We start from the raw sequence: 8,656 nt of genomic DNA, 5'->3' as shown, positions 1-8,656 counted from the left end.
CGGGGAAGGATCCATGCGTTTTTCAGTGCTTAGGTATATTTCACAAATAGTCCTCTCAATTTTGCAGACTATTTCAAATTGACCCTTTGTTTTTTTTTAAAATTTTTTCACTGCATTTTGATGTTGTCTCATTTGAGTCCGCGTCACTGCGCCGCGTTTTGGGGGATGGAATAATTTCCAATCTGGCCCCCCCTCGTAATTCGCGAATTGCAGTTTGATCTTCCTTTTCTTTTAAACTACATTGTTGACCCATTATTTTGTTTTATTTTTTTATTTTACCTTTTTACTTCTATTTTAGTTCAAATTTAGTCCTTATTAGGGTTTTTTTTATTTAATTGGTTCTTGTTTTTAATGTATTTTTTTAAATCTAGCATCATTTAATATTTAAATTTAACATCATTTTAAAATTTATCATTAGTATTATTTTAAGATATAACATGCTATTATTTTAAATTATTATTAAAATTATTTAAATTAATCATACATTAATGATCAAATTCATTACGCGTTATGGTTTTAAACTTAACATATTATTATTTAATTCATCCTTAATTATTTTATATTTTTTATGAAAATTTTATATATTTTGTATACGGTTTTGATATTTTATAATATGTATTATTATTATTGTGTTTCACTTTATACTAATTACCTATGTAAAATTAATATATATATATTATTTGCTTCAAGCTTATTTCAAATACTATTATGCAACCTTTTTATTCTATTTGAATCTATTTTATACCCATGTATATAATTTATTTTAAAACTTTGGTACATATGATCTATAAATTAAAATTTCTCATTTTGTTATTTTTAGTGTATCTTTAAAAATTTTGATTAATAATTCATTTGATGTTTGACCGTTGATATTGGTATTTACATAATATATGATTGAAATTATTGTTGTTATGCTTGTTTGTATATGTTTGTTAATTGTTTGTTATTCATTGGTGTACATTTTATTTTGAATTATCCTTTTTGCGTTGTGCGTAAATATTCAATCACATTACATTGTTTAAAAGATTACATTTTATTAAGATATCGAAATATTTTTATTTATAAGTTTCCAAAATACCCAGTATTCAAAGATTCTCGAGAAAATTATGCCCTAACTTACTGGGTTTCAATTTTCTTCGTTGAATTTAGGTGGCCGAGTATCCTTTTTCAATAAAATTGTACAAATTTCAAATAAAGCTTATTCTCGAGAACTCAAATTGTTGAATCCTAACTCACTGGATATGACATTTTGCTACCTCGAATTACAAATTTTAAAAATAAAGGCAATATTTGGTATTTAGGAATTTTGGGAAATTGAACCCTAACTTACGGGGTTTTGATTTTTCATTCGACCCAAATAACCAAATATCTTTCTCAAAATGCATGGGTTTTAAAAGTCAAAAGATAAACTTAATTTTGAAGATTAAAAATGTTGCGCCCTAACTCACTGGGTGTGACATTTTATTTCTTTGAAATAAGAGTGTTTTATTATTTAATTCAATTTATTCAAGTCAAAAGGATCGTATTTTAAAATCTTTTCAAAACTTCAACACTAAGACATTAAACAATCAATTTGGTACTAATTTTGGGCGTTACGAGGGCGCTAACCCTTCCTCGTGCGTAACCGACTCCCGAACCTATTTTCTCAAAATTCATAGACCCAAAATCGTTTTCAAGGTGATCCGATCACACCTCAATAAAAGATCGGTGGCGACTCCAATTTTCATTTTTTTTAAGTCGACAACTAAATTTTTGTTTTCAACAAATGGTTTCGACAGCTTGGCGACTCCACTGGGGACATTAGAGAGTCAAGCCGTAAAATTGATTGTTTTCTGTCTTGTTATCGAAAATTGAAAATCTGATTTGAAAAATTACGATCATTTTATTTCATTTTTTTGTTGTGCATGAAGCCTCGTAGAATATTTTCGCATCATATTGCATAAGGATCATTTGATCTTACCTTTTTTAAGTGGGAGTGAGAAACTATTCCTTCGTAAGGTTTTCACCTCCGTATAGGATAGTGGATCGCTTTCGGGATACATCTGTACCTATGCCTTCGTATAGTCATAGAGAAATGTATTCCTCTGAACCGAACTTAGTCCGCATTAGCCTATAATGGGTGAGGATCGAGGAATCTGCTGGTTCAAGTACCTTTGCCCTAGAAGCCAAACTCTAGTAAATACCCGAATAGGTGTTATATTGTTTATTGTTTGTATTGGATTCTATGTTTATACATGATACTGACTTTTTGTGTTTTACTTTGATTGCATGACATTTCAACTACATGGCATTTCATTATGAAAGGCGTTGGTTCATATTCGGTTGCTAGATAGAAAACTTATCATGGAAAAATGTTTCTTGATAAGGTGGAGGATAATGCGGCTGTCTGAACTTGATCTGAAGCGACGCAACGCGAGAAAGGTGACAGTTTGGCTGAAGGATATGTATTAGAATTATGGGACTTTACCCGTATTAGCGTAACTCAGAATAGTCTACAGGAGTTGAAGGAAATCTGGGATCAGTGGAACGATGAGGTTAGACGGCTATTCTACTCTAATTATGGGATTTGCCTTACCTGTTTAGGGATCTCGCCCAGTTTTGGAATACTGCCTATAGTTGCTTCACATTTGGGAAAATCGATCTAGTGCCTACGGTAGAAGAATACATGGCTTTACTTTGGTGTTCGAAGATTCAAGTCGACAGAGCCTACTCGAAAGCTGTAAGCGTACCGACCTTTTTGAAGAAGTTGATGAACATAATCGGGATGAGTGAGCAGTGGGTTGCAACTCGAATCAAACAGAAGGGGGATAGAAAGTGCATTCCTTGGAAGAATTTGAAAGATATAATTCTAGCACACCCAGATACGAAGAAGAAGGTGGATGTTTTTGCTTTGAGTATATACGGCTTAGTTGTCTTCCCCAAGGCTTTGGGACATGTTGATGAGGCAGTCACTAACTTGTTTGACTGACTTGATAAAAGGGTTACGCCAGTTCTGGCAATTTTGGCAGAAACATTTAGGTCACTAAATGCCTGCTGAAGAGTAGGTGAGGGTAGATTTATCGGATATGTGCAGCTATTACTTGCATGGTTCCACAGTCATTTCTGGAAAGTCGATAAGGTTTCGTATCGGGTCTTCTCTGAAAACTATTCGCCACTAAAAGAGATAGTAGCTACACCGAGGAAGGACGACATCTCGGAGGAGAAGTGGGTGGCCATTTTTCAAAATCTGGAAGAAGAGGACGTTGAATGGAGAGCTCCATGGTTGCTTCCGGATGAGATTTTGTATTGGTGCAATGATTTTGATTGGGTCCCTCTGCTTGGAATTTGGGGAGCTATTGGTTATGCCCCGTTGCTAGTGCTTAAGCAGTACAGGTCAAGGCAGTTTATACCCGCAACTCGGGGACTAGCTGAGTGTGAATTCTCATTCAAGAGTGATGGTTGCAAAAAGAAGATTCGAGAGATATCCAATGTGTGGTACCAGACTCATCGGATGAAGAGATTAGCCGTAGGTCCAATGACGACTCCTTAGTATAATGAATGGTGGGTTAGAAGAATCAATGATAATATCTCTGAGCCAAGTCAGGAAAACAGTCAGTCAATAGAGGAACGTTTGTGGGTTGTCCCATCTGAGCTAGAAATCATAAGGCAAGATTTTGAAATGAGGAATGCAGAATTAGAAAAAAAGATAGAGCAAATGGAAGAAGAGACGATAAACTTGAGATTATACATAGATGTTCAAAAACTCGAGGCCGAAAAATTAAAGAAGGGGAAAAATAAGGCTGAGAAGGATCTAGATAGCTTGAAGAAAGATTATAAGAAGCTACGTTAGTCAATGAGAACTGCCGAGTTGAGAAAAAATTTGGAACAGTGGCGTGAAGAGATTCAAGAAGAAAAGAACAAGGCCGATAGGTGGGAAATAAAGCTCCAAGAAGTTCAGGTACAAAACAAGGCTTTAGAGAGGAGTTTGTTAAAAAATCGAAAGGAAAAAGGCGAACTAAAGGATAGAGTGGCTGATTTAGAAATATCTCTTCATCAGTACCAAAATCAGAATTCCGCAATGGAATTGAGAGTGAGCTTGAGCAAAATTGAAGAAATGAAAGGAAGAATAGAATAGTTAGAATCGGCATTGTAAAATTGTGAGATCTGGATTGAGTACCTAGAAGCAAACGAAGGTTGTCAAAATAAGCAAGTTCACCACTTTTAGAATCAAGTTAGAAACAGAGATCATATTATTGGAGAAGCAGTGGTTCAAATTCGAAAAGTGGCTGATCACCTGCAGACTTTGGCAATACAAGTCAATGCACTGAGCGCAAAGTATGAGCTGGAATCAAATCGGGGACAAGAGTTAGCCTCGTTACTTAGGAAGATTAGAGTTTTGAGTATTAGGGCAAAGTCTTATTTGTAGTCCATCTTATGTAAAGAAATTTCCTTTCTAGTAAAGTTTTCTAAATGAAATTAAACTAGAATTCGACGCCTTTTTGCATTTATTTCATGCAATGCATGCACTAAAGACTATCAAAAAGAGCCTAATTGATTAAAATTATTTCAGCTAATCTAGAAACCAACCAACCAACCAAACACCATTATGGTACTCGAGCAAAAACCAAAGACATGGACCAAATATTGGAAAAACTTGAACAGTTCCAAAAGAAGAAACAAGACCAAATTCAGCTGCAAGTGTGAGAGCAGCTAGCTAAGATTCAGCAGGATATCATGGGAAAAATGCTGGAGTCCCAAAAAAACATGATGAATCAGTTGACTCAACTGTTGGCTAGAGGAATTGATAAAGGAAAGAGCCCTATGGCTAATGCTGAAGAATGGGGCAATGACGGACCTCTCTACCCACCAGGCTTTACTCCTACACATGTGCAGACCCAAGCCGAGGTGTACTCGCGTAAAGCCTCTGTCACAATCACGCCTCAGCAGTTTCAGGCCGGTGCCTTAACGCCAATGAACTTCCAAGCCGGATCAGGATCTAACCCTAGAGATAACCCCATTAATCTTGCTATCCTTGATTTCGACAGCAGTTTTAGGCCGGTGCCCCAACGCCAATGAACTTCCAAGCTGGATTAGGCTTTAACCCCAGAGATAACCCCATTAATCTTGTTATCCCTGATTTCAACGAAGTAGCTGAAAAAGAAAAAACAAAGGAAGAATTACCGAAGCAGCTAGAGGAAAGGTGTAAATGGCTCGAAGAAAAACTCAGGACAATGGAAAGCACTGAGAACTACCATGGTATGGATGCTAAAGATTTGGCCTTGTTCCCTGATTTGGTACTCCCTTACGAGTTCAAAATGCCAGAATTTGAGAAGTACAAAGGGACCAGTTACCCTGAGGCTCATATCACCATATTCTGCAGGCGGATGACTGGATATGTTCATAATGATCAACTGCTAATACATTGCTTCCAAGATAGCCTCACAGGAGCATCATCCAAATGGTACAATCAATTAAGCCGTACCAGGATTAGTTCATGGAAAGATTTAGCACAAGCATTCATGAAGTAGTACAGTCACGTAATAGATATGGTTCCTGATAGAATCACCCTACGAAACATGGAAAAGAAACCGAGTGAAAGTTTTAGGCAATACGCACTGAGGTGGAGGGAGGTTGCAGTCCAAGTCCAGCCACCCCTCTTGGAAAAAGAGATGACAATTCTCTTTATCAACACCCTGAAAGCCCCGTTTATCATACACATGTTAGGAAGTGCCACAAAAAGCTTTTCTGACATAGTTATGAATGGTGAAATGATTGAAAATTCCATAAGGACTAGAAAGATTGATGCTCGAGAAAGTAACAAAAGGTCGTCCTCAAAGAAAAAAGAAAATGAGGTGAACAATACGAGTACATATAATAAAGGTTACTCAAAATCAGTTACGGTGAATCAACCGAGAAAGGTGATAGTTAACCAACAAGGCTCATCAAGAAAAGAATTTGGAACAAGGCAAAACACTGAGAGGCTCCAGTTCAAGCTAATCCCAATGTCGTATAGGGAGTTGTATCAAAGCTTATTTGATGCACACGTTGTTTCCCCTTACTACTTGAAACCCCTACAGCCGCCGTACCCTAAATGGTACGACGTGAATGCTCAATGCGACTATCATGCGGGGATTATGGGGCATTCCATAGAAAACTACACAGCCTTCAAAAAGCTGGTTGAAAGGTTGATCAATATGGGTGTTGTCAAGTTTGATGATTCGCCCAGCACAGAAAATCCATTACCTAATCATACTGATAATGGAGTAAATATGATGAGTGAAAATATGGGGAAAAGAGTCAAGCCCGATATTACTGAAGTAAACACCCCTTTTAAATGGGTCTGGAAAGATATGGCTAGAAGAGGGCTAGTCAATTCAGATTCCGAGGAAGGTTGTGAGATCGAAAATTATTGTGAGTTCCATCATGAAATGGGGCACGAAATCCAAAGATGTAAAGAATTCAGAGCTCTGGTTCAAAGCATGATGGATAATAAAGAAATAGAGTTCTATGAAGAAGCGAAAGAAAAATGAAGCATATGCGCGTCGGAGTCAACGACGAGGATTTCGAAAGTAAATCATCCCATGATCATCATCTCGTGCCCTAAGAATAATGAGGCAGGGGCACAGTTGACACCAAAGATTGTAATTCAGAAACCAGTAAATTTCTCATATAAGGATAGCAAAAAGGTTCCTTGGAATTATGAGTGCAATGTAACAATCCCGGGAAAGGAAGCTTCGGGAAATATGGAAAAATGAAATTAAGAGGCGGGTTCTCATACATGTAATGGGAAGCGCTACAATTTGATAAGCCTCCGAACAGAACCAACGACAGAAAAAGCTTTGACAGAAAAGTAAAAGAAAGAAAAAGCAGTTGAGCCTGAACCGTTGATCAATGAGCCAATAAAAGAGAAGGAAGCTAAGGAGTTTTTGAAATTTTTGAAGCACAGCGAGTATAGTGTTGTGGAACAGTTATATAAACAACCACCTCGCATATCTGTACTAGTTTTACTTTTGAGCTCGGAAGTACAGCGAAGTGCATTGATGAAGGTACTAAATGAAACATATGTGGCTAATGATATTTCAGTCAACAAATTAGATCGGCTGGTCAATAACATAAGCGACGATAACTTTATTTTCTTTAATATGACGAAATACCACCTAGGGGTATGAGATTTACAAAAGCTTTGTACATTACTACCCGATGCAAAGGGTACACCTTGCCAGGAGTATTGATCGACAACGGATCGGCATTGAATTTATTACCCCTATCCACACTTAACAGGCTGCCCGTGGATAGCTCGCACATGAAGACATGCCAGAATATAGTAAGGGCATTTGATGGCATAGAGAGGAAGGTCATGGAAAGAATCGATATACCCATATTGATTGGTCCGACTATCTACAAAGTGGATTTCTTTATAATAGATATCAAGTCTTCCTACAATTGCTTATCAGGGAGGCCATGGATACATTCGGCGGGGGTTGTACCATCATCATTACATCAGAAGTTGAAGCAAATGTCAGAAGGTCGGCTAGTGACAATAAATGTAGAAGAAGACATCATAGCGGTTGTAGCCAATGATGCGCCATACGTAGAAACTAATGACGAGGCAGCCGAATGCTCTTTTTGATCTTTGGAGTTTGTAAATGCAACATCTATTTCTGAGGGGAACAAAATTCCAGTGCCGAAAATATCCAAGACCACGAAGATGGGGTTACAATTATTGATGGGGAAATGAGCCTTACCCGGAAGAGGATTAGAGAGATGTATTCAAGGAAGAATTGAGGTTCCTGTACTGAGAGAAAAGCAAGATCGTTTTGGCTTAGGCTACAAGCCGGATATAAGGCAAAAGAAGAAAGAGTTAGAAAAGAGACAAAAAAAAAAGAAGGGCACGCTGGAGAGGGGATGAGGTCAAATGGGAGCCTATGACCTTTCCTCACATATCCAAGACTTTTGTATCGAGAGGGATTATTCATCCTCAGAGAATGATACAGGTAGAAAAAAGTATCGAGGAGATGTTGGAAAATGTTTACATCAACGCCATTCATGAAGACACAAATGAAAAGGGGACCTTGTTGGATATCCATCCCTATAAATCTAGGAGTGTTTTAAATAATTGGACTACAGAAGAGATATTCGACTTCCTATAAGAGAGGATTGCAAAAATTTCGGAGAATGAGGCCTAATGTTGTACTAAAAATAAAGGAGGAAGTTCAAAAGTAGTTCGATGCTGGGTTCCTACAAGTACTCAAATACTCAAAATGGGTGAACAATATCGTACTCGTCCCTAAGAAAGATGGGAAGGTATGATGTGTATAGATTATAGAGATCTGAATAAGGCTAGCCCGAAAGATAATTTTCCCTTGCCTCACATCAACACCCTGGTGGACAATATGACAGGAAACTCATTATTTTCCTTCATGGACTGTTTCTCAGGGTATAACCAAGTTAAGATGCATCCTGAGGATATAAGGAAAACCACATTCATAACCCTATGGGGAACTTTCTGTTATAAAGTAATGTCATTCAGGTTTAAAAATGCGGGAGCCACATACTAGAGAGCCATGGTGACCCTCTTCCACGATATGATGCATAAAGAAATTGAAATATATGTTGACGACATGATTGCAAAAACCCAGATAGAAAAAGAACATGTGCAAGTCCTGAGAAAGTTATT

The sequence above is a fragment of the Gossypium raimondii genome, chromosome 6, assembly GCF_025698545.1.
Source record: "Gossypium raimondii isolate GPD5lz chromosome 6, ASM2569854v1, whole genome shotgun sequence".
In the NCBI taxonomy this organism is placed as follows: domain Eukaryota; kingdom Viridiplantae; phylum Streptophyta; class Magnoliopsida; order Malvales; family Malvaceae; genus Gossypium; species Gossypium raimondii.
This window is presented reverse-complemented; position numbering follows the sequence as displayed.